Source organism: Nymphalis io, chromosome 21 (genome assembly GCF_905147045.1).
Source record: "Nymphalis io chromosome 21, ilAglIoxx1.1, whole genome shotgun sequence".
NCBI lineage: Eukaryota > Metazoa > Arthropoda > Insecta > Lepidoptera > Nymphalidae > Nymphalis > Nymphalis io.
This window is the reverse complement of record NC_065908.1, coordinates 4,648,847-4,675,777: the sequence shown is the minus strand read 5'-3', so window position 1 is coordinate 4,675,777 and position 26,931 is coordinate 4,648,847. Positions and strand designations below refer to the sequence as shown.

Below are 26,931 nucleotides of genomic sequence, written 5' to 3'. Positions count from 1 at the left end.
TATATTATTTTATTATCCTGTATATATCTTATTGTTAATCTTGCTGTTTCGTTGTTCGTTTGACTAGTTTTTCAGTCTGTAGACTGATATCCGAGGTCCAAGGAACTTAATTAACTTAACAAAGAAATAAACTTATTGAATTTTTTTGTAAGAAATTTTCAGTAACTGCTCCTTTAAGCAATCTAATGTACAGCTACGTACGTACAGATTACGGCTTTTTGAATTATATGGAGGACATATGTTGGCATTTGTAAGGTGTTCAGACTTTGTGTCAAGGATTTTGGCACGATACCTGTGGATGATAGGACTATTGGGACTATGTGTACTGTTTGTGCTTTCCATTGCGTTTTAATTTCAATGGCTAGATGTTGATATTTATTTAACTTTTCAGATATTGTGGTTTGTATGTTATGTGAATTAGGAACGGCTATATAATAATAATATCCTGGGACATTTTTCACACACGGCTATCTGATCCCAAAGTAAGCTTGTACAAAGCTTGTGCTATGGAAACCAGACAACTGATATACTACATATACTACTTTTCTTTTGTAAATACATACTTAATAGATAATTACACCCAGACTCAGGACAAACAGACATGTTCATGCACACAAATGTCTGTCCTGGGTGGGAATCGTACCCACAACCTTCGGCGTGAAAGGCAAGTGTTCTACCAACCACGCCAACCGGCTCGTCGGCTATATCGATAAGATAAACGATTCTATTGATTTTATCATGAACGGTAATATCCGGTCTATTATAACAGATAGTTTTGTCAGTTATTATTGTTCTATCCCAGTAGATTTTGTGGTTTCTGTTGTCACTTACTTGTGTACACTTTCCAGTTTATATTTGTAATATGGATTCATTTCTGTTTCAGAACAGAAATGGAATGGCAGAACAGTTTGGATTACTTGCAATTCTGATCTAACTTCATCGTAAATCTGATCAATGGTTTCTTGCGATATTATTTCTTTTGTATAATAGTTATATGTAATGAAGAAAGATATGAATTTGTGTCTGATTCTAAATTTGTAAGGTTAGGTAGGTACGTAGGATGAACTTATTCATTTCCATACTCCGTTCTTTACGTTTTTTTACGCCACTGGTGGTGGGCACAGGTTCACTGACAAAATTTGTCTCCTGTGCAACATCCGCAATTTGAGCAGCGATTGATGATGAATTTGGTGAAGATGCATACAAAATTGGTGATGAAGAAGGATATTGATGGGAATAAAGATTTGGAGGATGAATTAGAAGTCTGCGTGGACTCTTCTTCTAACGATGGCACGTTCGCCTGTATATATTTTTTTGTTTTAGACCTAGTTATCATGTTATTCCCACGTGTAGCTAGGGACATAAAAGTCAATCACAGCAGAGCCCTGCATTCACTGTGATAAGGGTAAATTAAATTAGAGATTCCCTTGTCTCTAAAATTCGCATACTAACGACTAAGCACCCCCTTAGTCATGGAGCCCTCGGCGTATGCTATTCCACCTTGGCTTGGGTTGTATCTCTCTTGGTCTGTCTTCTCATCTTAGGCCAATCCAGCATGAGTAGCTCTATTAGCATAGCCCTAAGAATCATTGAAGCGCACAAGCCCCACCACGTCGGCAACGTAAAGATACGTCGGTGGGGTTATTATTATTATTATTTTTATTTTTATTCAAAAAACAATACATTTTAAACCGTTCCTGTTAGATGAGCAAATATTACCATTTGATAGTTTTGCCGCCACTTGCAGTGACTCGTGGCGTATCTTCGAAACGATGTGTTGTTCAAACAGAAATTGTTTGCTCTGCAAATAGAATGAAACCCCGAACTGAGATGTCTATTTGCAGACAATTCTTTAGTATTTTTTTATATTGTTATTAGTCGAAACAATGTTTGATATCTTTTTTTTTTTGGATTGTTATTGAAGTAAAGAATAATTAAATAAGGCCCAAACCTTCTTAAAACAGAGGAGGTGTTGTTGTTTACAAAATGTTACTATCTTGAAGGAGCGGAGACTAGGTGGTAGGGCTTTGTCTGGGTAGGTACCACCCACTGACAGATATTCTACCGCAATAATAAACAAAAGCAAAACTAAACAGCAATACTTAGAACTCTTGAGTCCTGAGTTTGAAGGGTAAGTGAGACAGTGTAACTAGAGGTTCAAGGGATGTATAATCTTCGTTCCCAAAATTGGTGACCCATTGGCAATGTAAGAAATGGTTATTATTTCTTACATCGCCAATGTCTATGGGCAGTGATGACCACTTAACATCAGGTAGCCCATTTGCCTATCCGCCTACCTATAACATAAAAAAATATAGTCCAGCCCTTTGAACACTTGCACAAATAAACATCATCGAGTTGTTTGATGAATGCGCTGATGTGCTTATGTTAAAAAATCAATTCATGCTCGGCTGTGAGAAACAACATGTGTCGGATGATATATTTGTTTTGTTCACCCTACCCAACTAGTTCAATATGACAGCCGTGACGTCACTATATGATGAGAAGTATTTTTGTTTGGATCTCATGTAAATTGCTACTCTTGTCTTGTTTTTAAGAATATTCCAATCCAATCAATTTTCTTGGTGGTAGAGCTTTGTGCAAGCTCATCTGGGTAGGTACCACTCACTCAAAACTTATTCTCCCGTCAAATACCAATACAATTGGCAGTTCTAGTATACGTATATTATAAAAAAAAACCCAATCACATATGTAGTTCCTTATTTGTCTACTTGTTGTAGTATTCTACAACTCAAGTATTTGAAAATAGTCGGTCACTATGATCTGAACTGCTTCAGAATCTCTTTTAAACTTTTCATCGCTCTTTTATATAATTGTATGTCGAAAATTAATTAACATATTTTTTTCACAACACTTGTAACACGTGTTGTGAAATAAAGATAAGTAATCTTGTATACAAAGATTGTTATTGGTATATATCTGATATTTATGATGAAGAGGTTTTTATACTATGCTCTTTATGGTACCACTAGCTGGAACAGAAGCACATCACAGATAACGTAACACGACTTCAACAGTACTTGCCAAATGTGCCAATGTAATCAGGTTCAGTAACCTTAATTTGCTGTTTTATATATTGATAATAATAATTATTGTTATTACTTATAATTAATTTAATGAACTCCCTAAGATAATACGTACAAGTCGTAAATAATACTTCGAAAACATGACTCATAGATAAATGTAATTCATTAAAACATTTCGAAATAAATCAAAGTAATTGAACCGAAAATATACTAAATACGAGCGATAAATCTATACCCGTGTGAAAGATACTCTCTCGTTCCATTAAAAACAGCATTATAAACATAAACCTCTTAATATGTTCTGCTAGACAAATTTCAGCTTTATTTTGTTAATTGTAATGTCGAAATTTAATAAAAATAAAATATCCGACAAACTAAAAGAAACACAGATAATGAAACTACAAGTTCAGTCGACAAATGAGTAATAAATTACATAGTGGCAAAAAATATGAATGAATCTGACGTCATAGGAAGCGTGACGTATCACGCTTGTTTCAACGTCTAATTCAGGGTTATGTGCGGATGTAGAAATTTTGGAAGAGACACGATGTGTGTGATGTTTTTTTTTTAATTATTTCTATTACAAAATGTTATTATTAGTGTATACGTGCAAAGTTTATAACTTTTTCACTTATATCGGATATAGTTTATTTTTTTAATATATTTAACATATTTTAATTTTGTTTATGGTTAGGATGTAAAATTCATAAGAATATGATATTTGTATTCAAATTTACTGAATGTTTTTATGATTTTGATTATTTGTCATACGAATAGCATACCATGCTAAGCCGAAGTTTTAAACCGCTAATATTATATAATACACAGCATCACATGATAAAAATCATTAGTTGATACCACATCTTGTTTCACTAAAGCGTTGTTATTATTTCTGTACAGTTCATTGCCCAGTACATTAGCCTGCACTGTTTTATTGCTAGTGTATTTTAGAACGTCTTAATCCGACACGGCGGTCATTTTTTTTTAGTAATATAATATTTGTTTTAATAAGACATTATATAGATGTGTGAAATTAAGTGCTTGTTGTTTTCTTGTCTTTGTGTGTGTGTGTGTGTGTGTGTGTGTGTGTGTGTGTGTGTATTAATGTGATTTCGTTACATGGATACCCGCACACAGCTGTGTATTTATATATGTGTATGCTTGGTTCGAAGTTTAAAAAATGCTAAAATGTTATATTTATAGATCAAGCAATGACTGACTGACTATGTTATCAATGTATAGTTTAAACTATAAGACGAGACATAAAATTTGCAAGAATTTTATTTTAAATAGGTATGCGGACTGGCATATGGGCCACCTAATGGTAAATGATCACCAGCAATCAGTATTAAACATACTTATCGGCAATGCGCCATCAACCTTGCGAACTAAAATATTCCTCGTGTCAGTTTTATTCAACGTAAAAACACACGTATTATATGGCTTTATTTATATATATAGAAAACCGATTTAAAATTAATTTCGGTTTGAAGCCGGGCATTGTAAGGTAAGTACTTCGGATGAAATTCTTCTACATTTTCATCCACCAACCCGTATTGGTGTGGTGGAATAAGCTCGATTTTTTTTCAAATAAGCGGACTAAGCCCAACAGTGTTATATTTTCAAGCTGTAACTCACTACTTTATTGTTATATAAACCGACAATTAATTAAAAAATACAATTGTTTGTTAATTATTTACCGTTAACTGTAATTTCGTTTATGACTGCTGTATTTTTCGGAAATGACTACGCTCAAATAAAAGCTGTTATTTTGTTAAATTCGGCAATGAGCTTCATTTATATATTGGATCGTTACATTAATTAATACACTAAAATAAATAATTTGAGTAATTAAGTGAAATGTCAACTAACTTTGCACCACTTTTCAAGAAGTCATGAGGTTTGCATGGATGGGTACCGGCCCCAAAATCAAAATATACTTAATAAAGTGGCCTCTAATAAGCACTTTCGAATCATTATTTGATCATGTAACCTACAAGTTTAAAAATGGTTATAAAATATTCGTATTCATAATATACTTTATATTATGGATTTATTCTGAAGACTAAAATAACCGTCGTAAAATTTCAATATTATAAAATTTAGTCCAAAATCTAAATAACAATGTACAATAAAGAAAAAAAATGTATATCCTTCGTTATATCGCTTTATAGTATACTAATTTTCGACCAATGTTAAAGGAACGGTTATTTATTAGGTATAAAAAGAAGCCTCTGTCTTTTCTTGAGTTTCATTACTTCATACCAAAATCGGAATAACTAGAGGCACAAAACAGATAACATTAAGAAGTTCGCAAGGTTGGTGGCGCATTGCCAATGTAAGGGGTCGGTAATATTCATACAGGGCCAACGTCTTTGGGTGGTTGTGAATCATCATTTGCCAATTTGCCAATCTACCTACCTTTTTTAAATTAAGTAGAAACTATACTTATTTACATACAATAGGTTTATTCCTACTATTTCCGTCTAATTCTTTTTTTATCACCTGACGCTCTTGAGTTGCACAACGCTACCAATCTGATAATTTATTTTTAATCTTAAACTCGCGTAGGCTAACTGAATATCTTAGCATGTATCAATGATAAACGTTCGCGGGCAAAACATTAAACAGGAAGTCAGAAATTAGCCATCGCTGGAAGCCGTAATTATTTACATCGTTAGATGATAACTGTTTATTAACATTTCCGCATACCAGTTAATAAGATACGTCTAGGTGGTACCATTGGCTTTCAGAATATTAAAATTGCAATGTTAATATTTTATGCTGATTAAAACGGTTTTTAAATAAAACTAGTGGTCGCCCGGCAGTTGAAATTGAATCGTAATCATTAGCTAATAAAAATTAAACTTGACATTAAAATACTTATATGACTTTTTAATTTAATATAAATATTATTCTAAAGAATATGTAATACATATTATAATTATAATAGGATAAGAAATATAAAGCGCTATTAATATCTTCCGTTGTACTCTCGTCACAGCAGCGCCGCAGTGACTGGTTTAGGAAACAAACTTCGTATGTGTAACATATCGGGTCGGGTTAGTAAAAAATAAATGTGTTTTTCTATCGAGGCACTATTTGTAACTACCTCGAAGTTAGTATGTTGACAGTGTTCATTTTTCTGTGATTGTGATTCTCTCCCGTTTAATCGGAGTGCCATTCCATCAGTTGTGCACTGTTATAAAATCTGTGCAGTTATACTTGTCATCGTCATCATAAGGCTTAACAACTAATGTTATATCTGTCTCTAAGAAATACATCATCATATTGATAATGTGAAAACAAACTCGAGTTCAGTAAAGTAGGTAGGGTATATACTTGTGCTGTATGCACATAGGCATTAACGTATTGACTTTTAACATATCTGTTTGATTAATCTTTGCTCACGAAAGCTAAACATATTATAAATTAATATAAGTCAGTGTATCGCTGTACTTCGGAATAAACGGTCGTCAACCAACTAGTTAATTATTCTCCGTTCCCTGCAATAATTGGTGTCCCCGACGTGATGTATTTCTACGTCAAGACATGGTCACAAAACCTTTGACGCCACCATACTCCGGTCCATACAAAGTTATCGAACGGACAGACAAATATTTTAAAAAATTGAAAGGAGACTCGGACGAATGTATTAGTATCGATCGTTTTAAACCAGCATTTATAATTAAGAACCAATAAAGTCTCACCATATAAGACAACGGCCAAACAAACAAAGATTCAAATAAACCGATGACTTCAAGATATGGTCGAACTATCAAACCAGTATCAATATCAGAACTATCAAACTTCGCATCGCTTTGTAATCACGTCAATTGGACAAACTATTAATCTTAATAAGCAGCATCTTTTGTAAATATGTAAACAACGTAGTAAAAGGAAAAAGTTTCGAAGAACAAATAATAATATCACAAAATGGTGCCGGTAATGCAGCTTCTGCCACTTCAACACACATGGAAACCACAAGTATATGCAGAATAGAATTGTATCTAGTTTCTGTGACTCTATTTATCTTCGCAATAATAGGATATTTAGTATGAAAGAACTGCAAGACTAATTATGGGAGATTCACGCGGAGAGAATTACAAGATCTTACAATAGCAGGGCTTGAACAGCCCAGCCACACAGCAGATCATTGTGACGTGAAATGTGAATATCAAATAATATTGTGATGTTAAACAAATTAGAAAGTGCTAAGTGTTATTAAAAAATATTATATTATATTGTATGATTTAAAAATTGGAAGCAATTAATTGTCCTCTATATAATTAATTATATAAATTATATAAGCATGTATATGTATACCAATTATAATTTTCGTTATAGTAATTAGTATATACTAATTTGTTTTTTTTTGTATTTTTGTTCTTTAAAATTTATAGGTATGTGATAAAAATAAATTTTTTTTTTGTTATAAGGTTTTATATTTTTATATAATACAGGATATTATACATATGTGTTTTGTTATATTTTTTGTAATATTCCCTTTAAAAAAAGGGGGAAGTAATGTGCCGTATACACATAGGCATTAATGTATTGACTTTTAACATTTCTGTTTGATTAATCTTTGTACACGAAAGCTAAACATATTACAAATTAATATCATTCAGTGTATCGCTGTACTTCGGAATAAATGGTCGTCAACCAACTAGTTTATTATTCCTCATTCCCTGCAATAATAACACTGCACCCCTAAAAATACACTAATACAACTTTATTATAATAAAGTAATTATCTTAGCTAAGGTTATGTTAAAGATTTCCATAAATACTATAATGAATAGCATTTGTTCCAGTTTAAATCAATGTCGATGTCCACCGGATGCACTACGGAAACGTCAATTTGAAAGTCAAACAGTCCCCTAAATACGCGGACAGTGTTCAATCAGCTGTGACGATGTGCAATGAGCGATGTTTTGTTAAGTTTCGTCGTCCTCATGATGTAAAGCGCTATGCCTAATATACCTTTAGAAGATAAAGCACTTCGACTTTTGTAATTATATAAACTGTTTTGTGATTATTTTAAATGAAAACAAATAATTATAAAAATATATAATGTTTGACGAGCGACTTATCCGAGATTTTTAAAAAGCGTGACGTCATAACCACTTTCACATTCACCATTTCCATCACATATAATCTAGCAGTAGTAGTAGAAAAACGCCACTGATTATTTATCAATATTATTTTATTCAGCAATATTACACGAGAAGTCTGTACCCTCTGACAGCTCGAGTAAGAATGCAACAAGTTCTGTCAGACAAGGTATTAATACCAAACTAAGCCTGGTACAAGCAATGCTACAAATTAACGAAATTAATTAATAACGTCTTAGTTTGATATTTTATAATTAATTAATCTTGAAAAATTACTATTTGATGCTTAAATTTAAATGTTTTTGTTGTCCTGGAACGTTATCACATAGATATATTAGATGTAGTTAAAATCGAAAGGAACAGCGAGCTCGGTACTTAATCTTTTCGACCATTTTAATAGTATAGTTATATTCATAAATATATATTTTCTTCCTTGAAATCAACAAAAACTAACTTCACTCTTTTTTCTCGTCTATGTTGTATTGAGTAATATACTTCGTTTACTATTTTTTTGTTCCAAAACATTTAATTTGATTCAATAGCCCTGTTAAAAATATCTGCTTTGAAGGTTTCCAGTGGACAACCAGCCTTAGACTACCAAATACTTTGTTATGGTAATTGATCTAGTTATACTAAACTGAGCTTCATTTAAAGAAAACTATGTTCAGGCTCAGATAGTTTTTTTTTTTTAAGAAAAATAAACATCTCGTTTAGTGGTGATTGCCTGAATCTGAACTTTGTACGGTCTTCGGTTAAGTTTCACGCGTTACTAGTAGACCCTTATATATACTAGTAGACCTTATATATTAAATCAGAAAAACATAAAAAAACCGATTCAAAATAACATCAAACGATTATTCAATATACAATTAAACGACATAGTTTGTGAATTAAACAACAATTAATGATACATTTTTAAATTGTTTCATTCAATCACCATTCCATTGTACTCATGATAAACAAAAAACCATACATAATTAAAATATTACTATTACTAGTGATGTTTTCAAAACATCTTAATTCATGTATTAAAAACAATATTAAACATTAAATTCATTAAAGAGTATAATTGCCTAAGATAATACAATTTATTTAGTTTTTTTTAGTATATTCCAACCACAGGATATATATAAAAAAAATCAACTTTGACACTCAATTGACGAGATATCATTAGTCGAAATCTTGAATAATCTATGCTATTATATGTTCGCAAACATTTCGTTTAGAATGGTAGCGAAGTTAAACTGCAGAAATAAAATTAAAGATGGATATAAGTAGTTAAGTGAAATAATATTGTACTATAAATAAAGATAATTTAATCAAAAACTGTTAGTAATGCATAAAACAGCAAAATTTTTAAGTAAAAAAATGATCATTTACTCTACACGTATTGTTGCCATAAGGTTTAAGATTTGGTAGGGATTGGTAATCCAGTTCTAAGTAAACAATGAAATATTGTATATATTCTATATTATATTTTTAATGGTTGCGTTTGATCAAAAACTGAAGAGCATTAAAAAAATCTCGATAGAAAAAACCATGAAATGTTCTCTAATCTTTATTAACTTTAATTTGTATACGTAATGCTGAAGGTCATTGAGACTAAAAAAACATGTTTTTTAAGCAATGATTCATGCTGTTCTTGAGTTAATAAATTATATTGTTATATAGACCGAACTGTTAGTACTTTGAAATTCCTTTACAATAAAGAGGGATATTGATAAAGTCGGAAGGTGTTTAAGCTCACTAAAAACTGCTAAAGTATTTCCTATATATTATATTTAAGTATATTTTAGAGTACACTAACAATCGCAGCATCTTGTCTGGCGAGCGATCGCGTTAAGGAGTTAGCCGTATGAGTCAATGCGTCAGAACCAGGTGTATCCGGTCAGATGCTTTGAACAATTTGCATACATATTTTACAATAAATTAACAAAAATGTTTAGCTTAGAATCTAAATCGAAAGACAATTTTAAAAGCGATGTCAACTTTTAATTATTTAATTTTATATATAAAATAATTAAAAAATATATTAATTTCTTCTAGCAAGTATCTTCTAAGAGTACGTATTGCGTCTTGAAGTAGAGAGATCCATAAATGAATACCCTGAACTGTAGTTTAAATGAAGTCGAATTAAGAGAAATATAGGGATGTAGAGGACTTAACACCGGTTAAATATTCATATCCAGTACACGTCTTCCCCTCCTCGTATAACTTGGGTTCCTTCAAACGAGGCGTGGAGAGGCATCTCGCGGGCCAGTTAGGCGGGGACGGATAGTACTGATCATTCTTCCCCACTGATCTGGCCGTCGTCGCTATTGGACACTACTACCACTTACCATCAGCTGGAGTGGAATCATCCCGAATCTCCAAAAAAAAACATTTGTTTATCAAAACGTAACAGCTGTAAATGTCCCACAACGTTTTAAAGCTTATTCCACCAAGCTTCTCCAATGCGGGTTGGTGGATACACATTGGCAGATTTTCATCTTACCCGTATGTACATACATATGTATGATTCCTCACTATGTTTTCCTTTACCGCTGCACGTGACGAATTATAATCACAAATTAAGCACATGGAATTTCAGTTGTTCTTGAACCCGCGATTTTGTATTAAGATTCACATATTCTAATAACTGGGCCGTTTCGGTTCTTGTTTATTATGATATCTTTTCAAATTGAAAATTTAATAATACCATAAAATAACCATATAATATTGGACATTACATATATGTACATAAAATTATTATTTGCAAAACGTGTAATCTTCAGCGCGTCATCCGACAAAGAACAAAGAAGTCGCCTCCCACTCTCCCCACCAACGAAAGAGCCCTTTGTGAGATATCTTTTATTTATAACCAACCACTCATAAATTACCTCGCTATCTCTCAGTATTGACTCTAAGCATAATCTCGTGGCTTGTAAACTGCAGGTGATTGTGAGGTTTTAATTGGCTACAGGGATGAATGTTGCGTATACATTCAATGATTAGCTATAAAAATAACCCTTAGAAATAAAATAATGAATCTGCTACGACCAAAGTCAAAGCAGTTTGAAAAACATACATACAACAGCTTCCACGTGGAATATATATATGGCAGCTTCCACGTGAAATTTATTGTAATTGTAAGTACGTGTTTTGGATTTTTTTTTTTTTATATGATATATAATTTTTCATTTTGTAGGATTATAACTACATCAAAATTTTATTTAAAAATTTATTACAGTAACAGCCTGTTAATGTCCCACTGCTGAGCTAAAGCCTCCTCTCCCTTTTGAGGAGAAGGTATGTATTAATAAATTTTTAATATATATTAAAAATTTATTAATCTTTACATATTTCGGAACACTTTTGTTATAATTTTAAAAATTGGCATCCATTCAGAATCTTTATTTTCATCTAAGAAACTCACACACGCAATCCTTTAATTTTAAGTTCCTATAGTATAGATCTAATTATACAGTAATCATTAGCTTGCCTGAATCCCGATTGTGTTTTTGACGTAGTACACTTGTAGGTAAGTTATTAGAATGCTTTTACAGCCGACCTGGCAACCCTTCTTGGAATGGGGGTAAGGGCTGATAGTTCATATTGATAGACGAGCCTAAAACTATTACGACGAATACTTTTCTAATTTGTTAGACATCCAGCTATGTTTTAATTGTATAGTATTTAAATCGTATATTTATAGTCCAGTATTATTCTTATCTGCTATTTATGAGCTCATAAATTAAAACAATTGTGATCTTTATTATAAATAACAAAACAAATAAGTAACGAATCGAATAATATAAATAGAGAAACGAATGTTAAGTCTAATACGAGTCTTCGTGATACATAAACGGGACGTCAGAAAGGATTTCAGAGATCGTATGGAAGGATCAACGGAGTGACTCAAAGTCTACGCCTGCTTAAATCAAATAGGATTTTAGATTTTATCTACTGTATTTTGATACTATAGCATATAAAGTAATAGTGAATAGATTGGCCAGTGGTTCAAACATGTGAATCTTAACGGATAATCACGGATTCAAACACGGCAAGCACCACTGATTTTCGTGTATTTTGTTTATAATTAATCTCGTGCACGGCAGTAAATTTCCAAGCGTATCTGGCAACCCGCATTGGAGCAGCGTGGTGGAATAAGGTCCAAACCTTCTACTGAAAATCTATTATTTTGTACACTTTTAAATTACATTATTTATTTTCTATATTTATTACAGGAAAAGGGCTCATCGGATGGTATATAGATTGATCACCTAAATAGTTATCGTATAATTATATATGTATAAACTCATGTGCCTATTATGATATATAGAATAATTGGTATGTGGTACCATAACCGAACTTACACAGAGACCCACAACCTGTAAAAGAGTAACCACGATTGTATTTTTTTTTTATGAATTACATAAAAACTCTCGTTTGGGTGTAATGGTGTGTTAAGATTCGTTTAGATAATTATTGTATACGTAATAATATCAAGGGAATTTTAATCGTTTTACCGTAAATCACCAGCCAGCATGTAAAAGAGAAGGTAGATTTATGATTGACGAATATATTTGTTTTAATGTTTAATTAGATACATGGAGGTTTCCTAACGATGTTTTCTCAAACCACCGAACCGTATGAATTGTAAAAAAGTATTTGAATCTGCGCGTAAAGTCCACGTATTCTATCCACTGCGCCATTTCGTTCTAGGCACTTATAAAATAAATTGATCATAAAATAGCATCTGAACATTAATAAAGGATATTTTTATAAGATATTTCGTTACACAATTCTGCTTTCCGATTTTACGCACGAATGAGTTCGTCATTTGTCATGCTTACGTGTTTCGTAAAGTTTTTCCTTTTGAGTTTTTACGTCATTTATATTTAAGACCTTTGTATAAACAAATAAAAAAGCGTGCTCGTGATAAGTTCCCTTCAGAGCTCTTCAAAGGTTGCGTATCTTGAGCCAGAATTGTTACATTTTAAAATTTACGTTTCACTTAAATTGATTAGTTTTACTTTAATAGTAATAAAATTTTCGAATTCTATTAATATTTTTGGTTTTCATTATACGAAATACAAACGATAATTATATATCTATACGACTACATTATATTATACAGGAATTGGAAATTTTTAACGATTCTAATTTTAAAATTGCACTTTTAAAATTAGAATCGTTATATTTAAACACGAGTTGATGAACCTTGCTATAGTTTTTAACTATTCCCTGCGAATTTTTATATGATATTAAATTTTAAAATAGCATTAATATTTCTGCGCTCAGTGATAAATGACGATTTTATAAAACGAACTGTGACAGCTATATATATATCCGTCGTCCGTAATTGATAGATATTCGTCCATTATGAAATTAATTTTACTGACACACTTGTTAAAAAACATTTTTCGTCATTGAGTTTCAAAGGTTCAAATCCGGCATAATTAATCTCTTGAAAGTGAAAGATCGTGAAGTGTATATATTGTTTGAAATTCTGTCACACGTATTTACCAATATGTATTAAAGTAGCGCGGTGAAATCCAAACCATTTCAGCCAAAGGAAAGCAGCAGCTCAGCAGTGGAACATTCATAGGTTGTTACTTGATTAATCATAGTCTCTAGTAATATTTACATTATATACATTACATAAATGTGTAATGGTGTTGATGTAATCTCAAGCGTGGCGAGTTCATTACGACCCCGACCAACTCAAAGGTGTGATAACATCGCAAATGTACAGCACTCAGATTTTATTATCTGATTAAATATTATAATTACACCTAAAGTTTTTTTTTTATAGTATAGGTAGGCGGACGAGCATATGGGCCACCTGATGGTAAGTGGTCATCAACGCCCATAGACATTGGCATTATATAAAATGTTAACGATCGCTTACTTCACCAATGCGCCACCAACCTAGGTACCTAAGTTGTTATGTCCATTTAATTACACTGGCTCACTCACCCTTCAAACCTGAACACAACAATAACAAGTACTGCTGTTTTGCGGTAGAATATCTGATGCGTGGATGGTACCTACCCAGACGCGCTTGCACAAAGCCCCTTCCAAAGTTAGTAAAAGTTGAATATGTTTCATCGTTTTTATATTAATTTTATAACTCCCTTGTTGTATTCCACCAACCCGTATGGGAGCGGCCTAGTGGAATAAGCTCATACCTTCTCCTCAAGGAGAGGCGAAGTTAGCTCAGCATTGGGACATTCACAGGCTAGTACTGTATATATAAAGTAAATGGTAAATAATTCAAATATGAAAATAAATGACTCAGATATTAGAACGCGTGAATCTTAACCGACGATCGCGCTTTCGAACCCAAACAAGCACCACTGAATTTCATGTGCTTCTGTGTATCAACCAACCCCCAATTGAGCAGCGTGGTGGGCTAAGCTCAAAACATCTCCTCAAAATGAGACGAGACGCGGAAACGTTAGCCCAGCAATGGGACATTCACAGGCGTTTACTTTACTTTTTATTAAAATATACCTATCTATATGAGTTGAAATAGCCTATTGGTTAAAACCAAACATTTTCTGGTTCAGACCCGTGCAAGCACTGAATTTAATGTCCTCCATTTGTTTTTAAAATTTATCTCGTGCTCGGCGATAAAGGAATAAATCAAAACGAATAACCTTTCCTCAAGTAAAGAGAAAGAATTTTGTCCAATAGAAAGATATTTACAGGTTGTAACGTTTTATTTTACCTATCTATTGGAATTCGTCAAAAAAGCAACAAAGGAGATTCTGCTTCCACTCAGCAAGTGGAATATACATACCGATTCTTTGTTCTTTGCATTTAGTTTTCGTGTTCTTTTGATTCTTATAAAATATATAATTTTTCATGTAAATTTTTGAATAAATAAAAATTGAATGTGGTAGGTACCTATGTACTTTTCTTTACCTCTGTAACGTGTATGTAATATCATGATGATCGGTTGAATATTTACGAGTAAGACGTGAAAACGTAACAAACAAACACTCTTGCATTTATGATATTAGTAGGACACAGTAGGAAGCTACTCGTAATATATTTCAAGAAGCTTCCTCTCTACCTTGTTACGTTGGAATAATATAACTTTCATAAGGACTTCGTAATAAATAAATTGGATCAATCCGACATCCAGGCCTGCTGTAGTTGGATGTATTCTGTTGGTATATTGTTATCTTAAACCGATTGAAGTCACGTGTGTCTGTTGTTTTATCTTCTGATCCGAAAGCCGCTCACTGATTTATAAAAAAGATTAAAGAACGTTAAAAAAAATACATTTCTTGCCGATTCAGTTCTGAATTAATTATCAGAGGTATTTGTTTACGAACTGGCGGTTTCTTTTTGACTATGAATAAGTGTAATTCTTATTATATATTGAAATTTTTACCTAATAAATTTGAATAAAAATTTTTACTTTGATTAACTATCTATTGAATGTTACAGGTTGTATTATATTATATATATATATATATATATATATATATATATATATATATATATATATATTATATATTTGACATTAATTTATATTATATTGATAAAATAATAATAAATTTAGTATTGCTAAATATTTAAGCTGTTATAGAACCGTGTAATTTCCAAAATAGAAAAAACCTGATACTAATTATTTTTGGATATCTACGTATCATTAATAATCCACTTTCTTATCTTATCCCAATGACGCCGAAATGCCAACTCTCATATTGCTTTTCTCAGGGTTTTTATGCGAATTCATTATTCAAGGATTTGTTAGATGAATGACGAGTAATATTCCTGTTTTCCCACAGTTTATGGAATTCGGAAGGAAAAATCATGCATTGGCATTGTTATATTATAGTTATTTACGTATAGCGATATTCTGGTCTTCCAATTTTGTCTGCATAAGCGTTGAATAAAGAGCTCCAGAATTATATATTGTTAGACTAATGAGCTTCATACTGGTACTTATCGCTAGTATCTACATACTTAACCGATGAACCTGATATAATGTCGATCCAAAAAAAAAAAAAAATTAAAAAGTGCCAACTTAAAGAAACAATAATTATGTTTTCAACAATCTATACTAATATTATAAAAGCGAAAGAGATTGTCTGTCTGTTACGCATTCACGGCTAGAACACTGAACTCATTTTTATGGAATTTGGTATGAAGCAAACTTAAACTCCTAGCAAGGACATAAGCTTTTTTAATAAAAAACAACAACTCCACTTCTAACACAGACATGTCCCTCTTTACCTAAGATGCTTAAGCAGTTCCTGCTTCAAGCTGCTACTGAAAAATAATTGTCAAAAAACCCAAATCTTTTTATTTGCTAACCTAATCCGGGGCTTGAACCTCAGCAAATACAGACCAATAAGATATCCAATTGACCAACGAGGCAGTCTAGTAAATAAATACAAACGCTACGAATATAGTATCTTAATACCATGCAATGTTTTAAAATTCCATCTGAACAGCCAAGAATCATTTGATAATTCAACTGAGATCAAGAACACCAATAGCTTGTGAATTTAAAACGACAATTGAGATTCGTGCCAACTTTATTGGCTTGATTTTAAACACTGAATAATCCATAAGTTCTCAATTATCTTTATCAGTAGCATCAGAATTGTATTAATTTAAATAAATTTGAGGCATTTAAAGCATTGGAAACTGTAAAGTGGTACAAAATCTTAATATACGTTTATTTGTTCTTATTTCGAGTGGCCTTTTAACATTTATAATGTTAAATTTATCAATAAAAAATAATAAAGTGTCTTTTATCTATCTTGACTTAAACAATCTTTTGTACTGTTAGGTTTAGGTGTACATTTTCGTTTTTCATTACAAAAAGCCCCACATTCGACTGAGAGAGTCAACATTTAATTAGTTTTGTAATAAGCGGGATTTCTACCGATGCTATTGTATTATCAGCCTTAGAAAGTGCAAGAAATAGAAAGGTAGGTTCCAAACCCAATCAAATAAAAACTTTCAAATAAGGTTTTATTTAATTAATGTATGAAAACGATAACAATTTAAAAGTACCTAGACTAACCTTATATATAATAGCCCTTGTCGATTCTGAACTAAAATAATTTTAACCATCCAAAATCAATTAATTCTTGAATTGGTTTCGAGTTGTGCTAATAAGCAAAATAATCTGACCTGCAATAGACTCAACCTACAAAACAGTGTATAAGGAAATTAACTCAATAAGTGAGATCTTCCAGCCAAAATTTAACATCATATTAAATTATTCAAGAAACATAGTTAAAAAATCTTCAGTAGTCTCGTATGGAGCAATTCGGAAATTATTTTTATACCTAGCCATTTATAACTTGAAATTATTTGATTGACTGATAGTGTTTATTAAATTGCTTTAGCTTTCTGTCCATCAGCGGTTCCCGGTTTATTTCCGAACGTCAAGCGTTTGTCCGACAGAAATAACTTCTGACTGTTCAAGTACGTCCAGGAATGTATGGAGCTCGGGCAATGGATAGAGTATAGCACAGCTTATTTTAATCACGTTACTCCTTAAAAGTAACTCCGAATTGCTGATATAGTTATATTTAGTATGAATAATTATCTGTCATCATTGATAAGTTACACTATATTATAATAACTAACACAGTCATTATGTAAACGAATATAGAAAGTCGATTATAACCTACTTGAGTTTGTCGTATCGAAATTTTGCCGGTTTATATGATATATATGATTAAAAAAAATTCGTATCATTGAGCTGATCTGGACTTACCCATGATACCATTAGTAAAGTCTTCGAACTTAAGGTTATTGACTTTAGGCTAATTTAATGAGTTTCGACAATTTCTATACATAATAGTAAGTACAGTAACAGCCTGTTAATGTCCAACTGCTGAGCTAAGGCCTCCTCTCCCTTTTAAAGAGAAGGTTTGGAGCTTATTCCACCACGCTGCTCTAATGCAGGTTGGTAGAATACACATATGACAGAATTTCAATGAAATGAGACACATGCAGGTTTCCTCACGATGTTTTCCTTTACCGTCAAGCACGAGATGAATTATAAACACAAATTAAACACATGAAATTCAGTGGTGCTTGCCCGGGCTTGAACCCACGATCATCGGTTAAGATTCACGCGTTTTAACCACTAGGCCAACTCGGCTTCTTATAACATATTCTATACATAACACTAACTAGTATTTTAGATTTTTCTTCATTTGTTGTATGTAGAACACGTACTGTACTTCACTACGGGTTTAATAGTTTAATTTCATTATGAGTTGTATTACTCGCCGCGTTGAAGATGATTTTATTATATGCGGTTATTATGTTATGCCAAATATATATATTTTTACAATATAATTCGGCTTTCAACGTAGTCACCGACATAGCTTGCAAAATTAGCAGGCTGAAGTGGCAGTGGGCTGGTCACGTATGTCGTAGGACCGATGGCCGTTGGAGCAGACGAGTCCTAGAGTGGAGACCGCGAATCGGCAAGCGCAGCGTAGGGCGCCCTCCAGCCAGGTGGACCGACGACCTTAAGAAGGTGGTGGGCACCAACTGGATGCGGAAGGCGGAGGACAGGGAGCTTTGGCGCACCTTGGGAGAGGCCTATGTTCAGCAGTGGACAACGATTGTTGTTGATTGATTGATTGATTTCAACGTAGTAGCAGTAATAGTGTCATTTCCAATTACAAGATGTATTTACACTAAGTCATCCTTCACTCTGTAAAGTTCTAATAATGTAAATATTTAATTAACTGTTTTGTTTACTTGAATTTTCTCATCTGTATGATCCTTGTTGAAAACTTAAGAACTATGAATCAATCATCTGCGTGAATGCCACACGGGAGTTTAATTTCATTAAACTAGAAGTGATGAAGGTGTCCAAAATTAATAATAATAATGTAAATTTATTAGTATATGTATCGATTTTGATCTTAGTAGTTGCTAGTGGCTTTCAAGTTTGTTCTTTTGGCTGTTTAATTATCTTTTTGGATTAATATCAATTTGATTTTCAATGGCTGTATATTTGGCAATTGTCATTTAATGTTTATCCTTTAGTTATTGTATTTGTTAAACTTAGTCCAAAAACTAATCATGACCAATCATATTAATTGCGTCTGTTTCATTATATGTTTTTTTCAGAAATCTGACAAATGACAATCTGTCTCGACGAATTGATTGCGATTGGCTCTATATTAGTTTGTAATAACTTTGCAAATAAAACTTTCAAAGTTCATTTTATAACTTTATCTTTTAGCTAAGTATTCTCCGCAAAAACACACAAAATCGACTGCAAAAATCAGATAGCTGCAAACAAGTTGATTTATAGCGGTCACCCAAACTGGGCCATTTAGATACTTTTACTTCTAAGTAAACATGTAACATATAAGCCGGTTAGACGAGTTTTCTATTGCATAAGTATCTGAGAAACTTCATTTTTTTTTATTAAAAACCTGTTTGACATTGTGTCAGACTTCTATGAACTATGACGGTTCATTAAAAAATTAGATGATTCTCAAATAATCTTAACTCATATATATAACGACAGGATCGGATTAGTCAAATCGATTAAGCAAACTATTACTGGATCGTTCACGATTTAGCAGTCGAACGATTAAAATATGTTTTAACGTGTTGTAAGTAGTAAAGGTAATTAATTTAATACTATTTAACCAGTATGTTTTCAAGAATAATTTAATACTAGTTATATAATATATTAAGTTACTAGGTATATATTAAGTCTTAGGATCAAATCGTCCAGTCGGTCTCATCTTCGAGATGTTGATACATTGTTTTACTATTCCCCGAAGGAAAGGTGCACCATAAGCACATACCTGATACAACCCGTTTGGCATAACCATCAAAAACCTGTCTTTATATATACTTTTGACCCAGATTCAATTCTAATTGCAAAAAGAGTTCGATTCGTAAGAAGTTCGTAAAGTAATTTAAAAATATTTGTAGCACATTTTGTATTACTGTGATTGCCATTAGAATACGTAAATTAATCTATTTTTAATACAAGTAATACATTATCATATTATCAAATAATTCATTATCAAAAATTCTGTTGTTTTTTTTAAAGAATATACTAATATTCCAATTAACTCCACCAATTCAGTTTAAATCTTGTGCTAATATGGAGATGCTAATATGGAGACGTCTACATCCGATCAGGATCAGGTTGCGATATTTACGCTTAGATTATATATTTTTAACTACATTTCTAATAATCACATGACATTACATATTTTTTGAGAGGTAATTTGTCTTATAATGGATTCACGTTTCATTTAATGTTATTATTAATGTAATAAAAACTGAGTTGAATAAATTTTAATAATTATGATCGAATTCTTAACGTAGGGTCAAAGAACTTTAACCTTAACTTTTTGCATGCAGACAGATATTATAATTTTCATCGGCAACCTTTATAAATTAATAAAATCAATCTTAGTTTAACTAACAAGCCCGTCGAAATTAATTGAATATATTTCGCTATCAAATTCTCTAAGGCTTTTATCATGTTCACTCAAGATGCAGATAGGTTTCTAACTGGCAGTAAAGCTCTCAACAAAGCTTCGTTTTTTCTCAACAACTTCAAAGTCGTTTTAGATACTACCCAAATACTTATTACTAAACATTAAAAGTCTGCATTACTGTGTGCGTATTTTACGAGCCAGTGCTTTTACCTGCATAAGGAATATAATACCTTAGATCCCGTTATTAGTGCGTCAGATCAATAAGTATTTATTCAGCTTTTGAGGCAAGAAATATTGAGCTGGCTAGAGACTCGACCGTTACTCGGAAAGAGCCATTGGACCTGTGACTGAACTTTTGACAGATTATGGGAGTATGGGAATATAAAACCTATGTTTGCGTGAATACTTGAGCAATATGATAGCTAATAGCGCATTAGGATAATCTGTATTGAGCCGTGATGGTGATCATTTGCTCGACGGCGTTCTGGTATAAATAAAACAATTAATTATAAAGTACATTTTATTGTTACTTTGAAGTACATATATAGTACGTATTAAGTCACGACCGTTCAGAATGATCGCAAGAATGCTAACATTCCACTTTGATAGTTTTCCAACGCGTGTCACCTGGAATGGGATAGTGTGATCCTACTACTAAACACAAAGCTTGTTGTTAATTTATAACTTTATATTTTCTCTGTGCAGCTACCTTTTTAAATGTAAACAATTACCTTGAAAAACCTCCGGGAATTCAAATGTTGGTAAATAAACTAATAAGTCGTATAAGACCTGTATTTAAGAGTAAATTATCTAATATATAATATTATAAGCTACTATTAAAATACCCGACTTGATGATACATATTGATGACGTACAATATTCACATTAATATTATAAATTCGAAAGGAATTTTGCCTGATTGTTACCTCATCATGACTAAATTAATAAACCTATTTTAATGATGTAAATTATATTTTTTAATTTCACATTCGATATAGTCCTGGAGAAAGAAATTAGAAATTAACGGGAAAATTTGATGCGGAAGGAGACATGGCGGAAAACAGGTTGTACTAGTCTATAACTACACAACTTCTAAATTGATTAATAAGAAAAAGTCTTTTTTTATTTTTTTCTTGTAAAACATTTATTTCATCTTGAGAAATTAACAATTTTAAAATTTACATGGGCGTATTTATAAGCGTCATAATGGATTTTAGGAATTAAGGTTAAGATTTTTTACGAATCTTCTCGTAAGATCAACAATACATATCAATGCATCGGTTAACTAGGGTAGTAGCTTAACAATAAGAATCTACACGAATCTACATGATGGTATGTTTTTTTTTTTTTTTTATAGAATAGGAAGGTGGACGAGCATATGGGCTACCTGATGGTAAGTGGTCACCAAATGCCCTTAGACATTGGCATTGTAAGAAATGTCAACCATCGCTTATAGCCAATGCGCCACCAACCTTGGGAACTAAGATTTTATGTCCCTTGTGCCTGTAATTACACTGGCTCACTCACCCTTCAAACCGGAACACAAAAATATCAAGTATTGCTGTTTTGCGGTAGAATATCTGATGAGTGGGTGGTACCTACCCAGACGAGCTTGCACAAAGCCCTACCACCAGTTAAAATATATATAGTTAAAATATATATATGTCCACCATAGACGACAGTTCTGTAAATATGTTTTGTATCTTTTGTATATTAATTGAAATTTTTTAACACCGAAATAGATACCTTTTAAATTATTCATTGTATTTTATGACTATAAAAGTCAATGTCCTGTCTGACTTGAAATTTGATGCACATTGATAGCACTATAAAAGCGTTTTGCGATATTTTGAAATGAAGGGGCACATTGCACCCTATAAATATGATGAGTAGAAAAACATTACGTGATAAATAACGATAATATATTTTTATCACATATGCAAAGGGTTTTGCTAAAGTCTAAAAGAATATAATTGAAAAAAATAAAAATATACATATATAAAGTAAAAACATATTTAATTATAGATCCGAGATTTTTCTCGGATCTATAAAGAAGGCTTGTGAAGGAAAGAAATGGCTTACGCCTATTGGCTGAATCATGTGCTTAATTCATGTTTATAATTCATCTCTTTCTCAATGTTAAATGAGATATTATGAGAAAACAATGCATATGTCGAACGTATCCGCACTCGCAGCGTTGTGGAAAAAAGCCGCAAACCTTCTTACAAGGAGAGTAAGACTATGGATTATTACTTTACTATCGTTTCGATATTTTAATGACAACAGTTGTTACAGTCAGTAATTAACGTATTAATTATAACATTCGACCGATAGTACTATCTTTGACATTGAAAACGGTAATGTTAGTGTACTGTGTGTGATAGCAATCAATGAAGTGAGTAATTATTTCAAAATATTTTATATATTTTTGTAGTGATAACATTGTACTTTGTGTCATTGGTTTCCAATTTTTTCAGTCACTTATTTGCGCGTAAGAGAGATTTAAAACAAGTGTCACCAATCTGTTTAATCGTAAGTTAACATTTAGAAAAAGAAAACGTTTAACTGGTCTCTGTGCAAGCCCGTCTGGGTAGAAACAACCCATTCAACACTTATTGTACTGCCAAATAGAAAAACTCAGTATTGTTGTGTTTCAGTTTGAAAGGAAAGTGAGCCACCACGATATATAATTTTAGTTCGCAAGTAGGTGGCACATTGGCGATGTAAGGGATATTTAATAATTCTTATAGCGCCAATGTCTATAGACGATGGTGACCACTTACCATCAGATAGCTCATTTCATAAAAAAGAGGGTCGCATGCGTACGAAAACTACCGGTTTTTTTGATAAATAAATAAATATATGTTGATTAAGCGATCCACTTAAAATGATTTTGGACATTTTCTTTTGAAATAGTTTTAATTTTGTACTTTATTTTCTTCCGAAACACTTAAAGTGGTCTCACTTAGCAACACAGTTCTGCGAAACAAGGATTAATAATCACTGGTTTAAGTGGTTCAGTGTTACTGCCAAATTAGAGAATTGAATGATTGATGATCTAAAATTAATGGTTTATTTGTACTTGCCCTTACAATAAAAGCAGAGGTTAGAAGAAAAGAATCTTAATCGGTGCAAATTTCACCACTGAATTTTCATGTTCTTAATTTGTGTTTATAATTCATCTCGTAATGGACGGTGAACGAAAACATCGCGAGGAAACCTGTACGGGAGGATGACTTACGAAACAAATCCTTCTTTTTCACAGAAAAAGGCGAAGAGGCCTCAGCGGGGCATATATATAAAAATTGTACCTAAGACTATTTTTACAATTTACAATTTATACCTAAATATTATTTATATTTAGCCCTTTCCTCCTTCATCCGTAACCAAAGCGAAATTGTAATCACAGCTCGATTGAAAATGATTCATCGCAAAGATTTATATTCAAAACTACGTCCAGACACTTGAATGACCAGCTATATTAGTTAAAGAAAAACGAGCAAAACTTTGATGCAAAAATAACCTGACCCGAGTCTTTGTGATTTGAAACCACGACCAGCGGCGGATGTGAGCTTCATTCATAAAACATGTTCTCGATCATTTCTCTTGTAGTATTTGTTGGTTTTTTTTTTTGTTAATTAGTTTGATAGCTTAGTTTATGGATTTAATTTTAATTACAAACTTGGTCGTTTGTTCCTAAGGTAGGAAACTTAATGCCTGTTATATATAACAGTCGACTGCTATAATGGTAAATACATATATGTATATAAGTTTTAAGGGTTTCACGTAAGACCTGTATATAAATAATACACCCGGACTCGGGGCAGGAATCTACCCCGAAGCGAAAGGCAAGGCTACTGGTAACTGCGTCAACGCGCCAGTCAGAGTCAGAGAATTTCAGTTAAAGATTGCTAGTTTGAATTAAGCTACAAAAATTTCGAGATCTTGCAACCTTAAAAGCTAGCCACTTTTTGTTACGTGAAACCCTTAAAACTTCCCATCTTACATTAGAATCGTTTCATCTTCAAATGTTTCAAGCTTTATGCTACAGCTTCAACAAAATTACATTTTGTAACGTTATATGTAAAAACGAATTCGAAATTTGACTCCCAATACAGATATTGAGATTCCCTCTCAAAACTTATTGTATAGTTATATATGCTTACAAAATATGTTTTTGTTAATTAACAACATTATTTAGGAAATAATGTTCTTTAATTTAATTAAATGTCTATCAACAGCTAATACGACAGAGATTAAAAGTGGGCAACTTGGTGTTTTAATGAAACGTAATTACAAAAAGGTATCGTTGTGCGTTTGTCACACAAATCACGGAAATTAATTAAAATAATCATGACATTCCCACTAGATGATAATAATAAAATTGATTTTAGGGTACATTTACCTAATTACAAAGTCCACGAGGATCATCCTGATTAAATTGTCTTTGTATAATATAGTACACTAGCTGCCCTAAATTTATACTCCCCGATGTAAAAATATTACGTTGCCACCTATATAAAATATTAGTTTAAAAATAAAATAATAAAGCAGATGTTTTCCTTAGTCGCAGATCACAAAATCGATCACATAAAAATTCAATGTCAATCCGGACTTAAACCCGTAATTTCCAGTCGAGATCCATCTATGCACTGGTCCACATCGGCTCCTTGTTACTAGACTTCATGTAAACATAATTGTAAACATTAATCTAATAAAAAAGCGCTTTGTCCAGGTCTAGAAAGCGTAATATCGTTAGCACAATAATTGATACCCTCTAAAGATTAGTTATCTATTGAGATTGAAAACAAATTGCTCGGAGACCAGACCAGACTCTAAAGACGTTACAAAGAGAACTACTGAATGATTCAGTGCTCTTAGATTAGATAGTGCTAGAGCATCCGGGATCTGGGTACATATTCTAACATTAAGATACGTATAACACGTATAATAGCTGTTATTAGTATTAGTGGTGATATCTTTTTTTCTTATATTCCTACAAGACTAAGTCCAAACCATTTGTTTGTTAAAATTGTTTTGGTAATTAATATTTAAAAAATTTTTTTTTTTGTTTTTTTTACTAAACGTGACGCTGTGTTGCTACTTCAATAAATATTAATCCTCTAGAATAATAATAAGAAGATGAATTGTCATATCCATGGGCTTAAATATTAGTAAAAATTATAAATAAATAAAACTTTACAACCATAATATACAAAAGTCAAAAATAATAAAAATTACTAAATATCTAACAATTAAAATATAATCTTATTCTAATATTTTGTTTACATGTTTTCAAGAAATTATGGAATATGTTGATATTACCCCAATCCAGCTTAAAGTTTGCGTTAGGATTAAAAACCCTTGGGGTCTGATTTGAACCTGTGACTTTCCTAGACAGTTTTGACTAGAAACACAAAACTTATTCATTCCGTTTTATATCATCTTTAATCTTAAATAAGATTGTTAAAAGTTTAATTGAAATAGAGCGAGTCATAAATTTGTAAAGTTCAAATAGGATTATGCAAATAAAACGTATCAAAGGTTATTTATACGGTCACCTGGAGTTATACTATTCATTAAAAGCTGAAATAACTTGGAAAATTTTATTCAAATTGATTCAATGTTATTTGAAGAGATTGTCATAGCGGCTGGCAGCCAGGCTTCGGTATTATATTACGGAACCGTAATAAAAACACGCTAGTTGAACAATATTAGTTTAAACAAAAGGTATGGTTTATATATCTAGTAATCTATCGATAAAGTGTCAAAATGGCCTGTCGATTTGCTATGTTTAACCGTTGTGGAGCAGCGTGTCAGCTTACGCTTCAAGCCATCTTCTTGATAGGAGGCCTTTGACGGGCAGTGGCTCTTCGAACTATTATTGTAGGAATTAAAGATAGTTTTATTGATAAGCAGTCTACCAGACAATATTTTAACAAAGAACGTTGCAAACCAAAAGTGTTCTAAAGAAATGAGGTATAAATATTAAATAAAATGTTTAATAAATGAATTATTAAAAGAAAAAAAAACATTTTAATGTTTGTAATATACTATTCGTTATATTTAATTATTCAATTCTCTTTTGTTAAACCGAAAAAGTTTTAACATAGAATTATTTAAAAAAGTCAAAACTATTACGAATTAGAATAACAGTGTAAATAATTTACGTGCATGTGTATGTGTGAATATTTAGTGCTACATTTTTAATGTGTGAGTTATATTTCACTATTAGCAAACGTCTCCCTTACTCCTCCCAGTACCGCCCACTTACTTATTTCATCCGAAGCTTAATGGAAAGCTTAATGGTATTAAC

General features: G+C 32.0%; 2 protein-coding genes across 3 annotated transcripts in view; one reads left to right on the top strand and one right to left on the bottom strand.

The window, feature by feature from the left end:
- The window catches only part of LOC126776767 (uncharacterized), a 167,163-nt gene that overhangs the window by 112,001 nt on the left and 28,231 nt on the right, over positions 1-26,931 (top strand). The window lies entirely within an intron of this gene.
- The window catches only part of LOC126776810 (transcription factor Sox-6), a 488,433-nt gene continuing 469,263 nt past the window's right edge, over positions 7,762-26,931 (bottom strand). Inside the window, exon 8 of the transcript XR_007669982.1 lies at positions 7,762-7,771. The gene's annotated coding sequence lies outside the window, so the exon portion shown is untranslated. The remainder of the gene's footprint in view (positions 7,772-26,931) is intronic.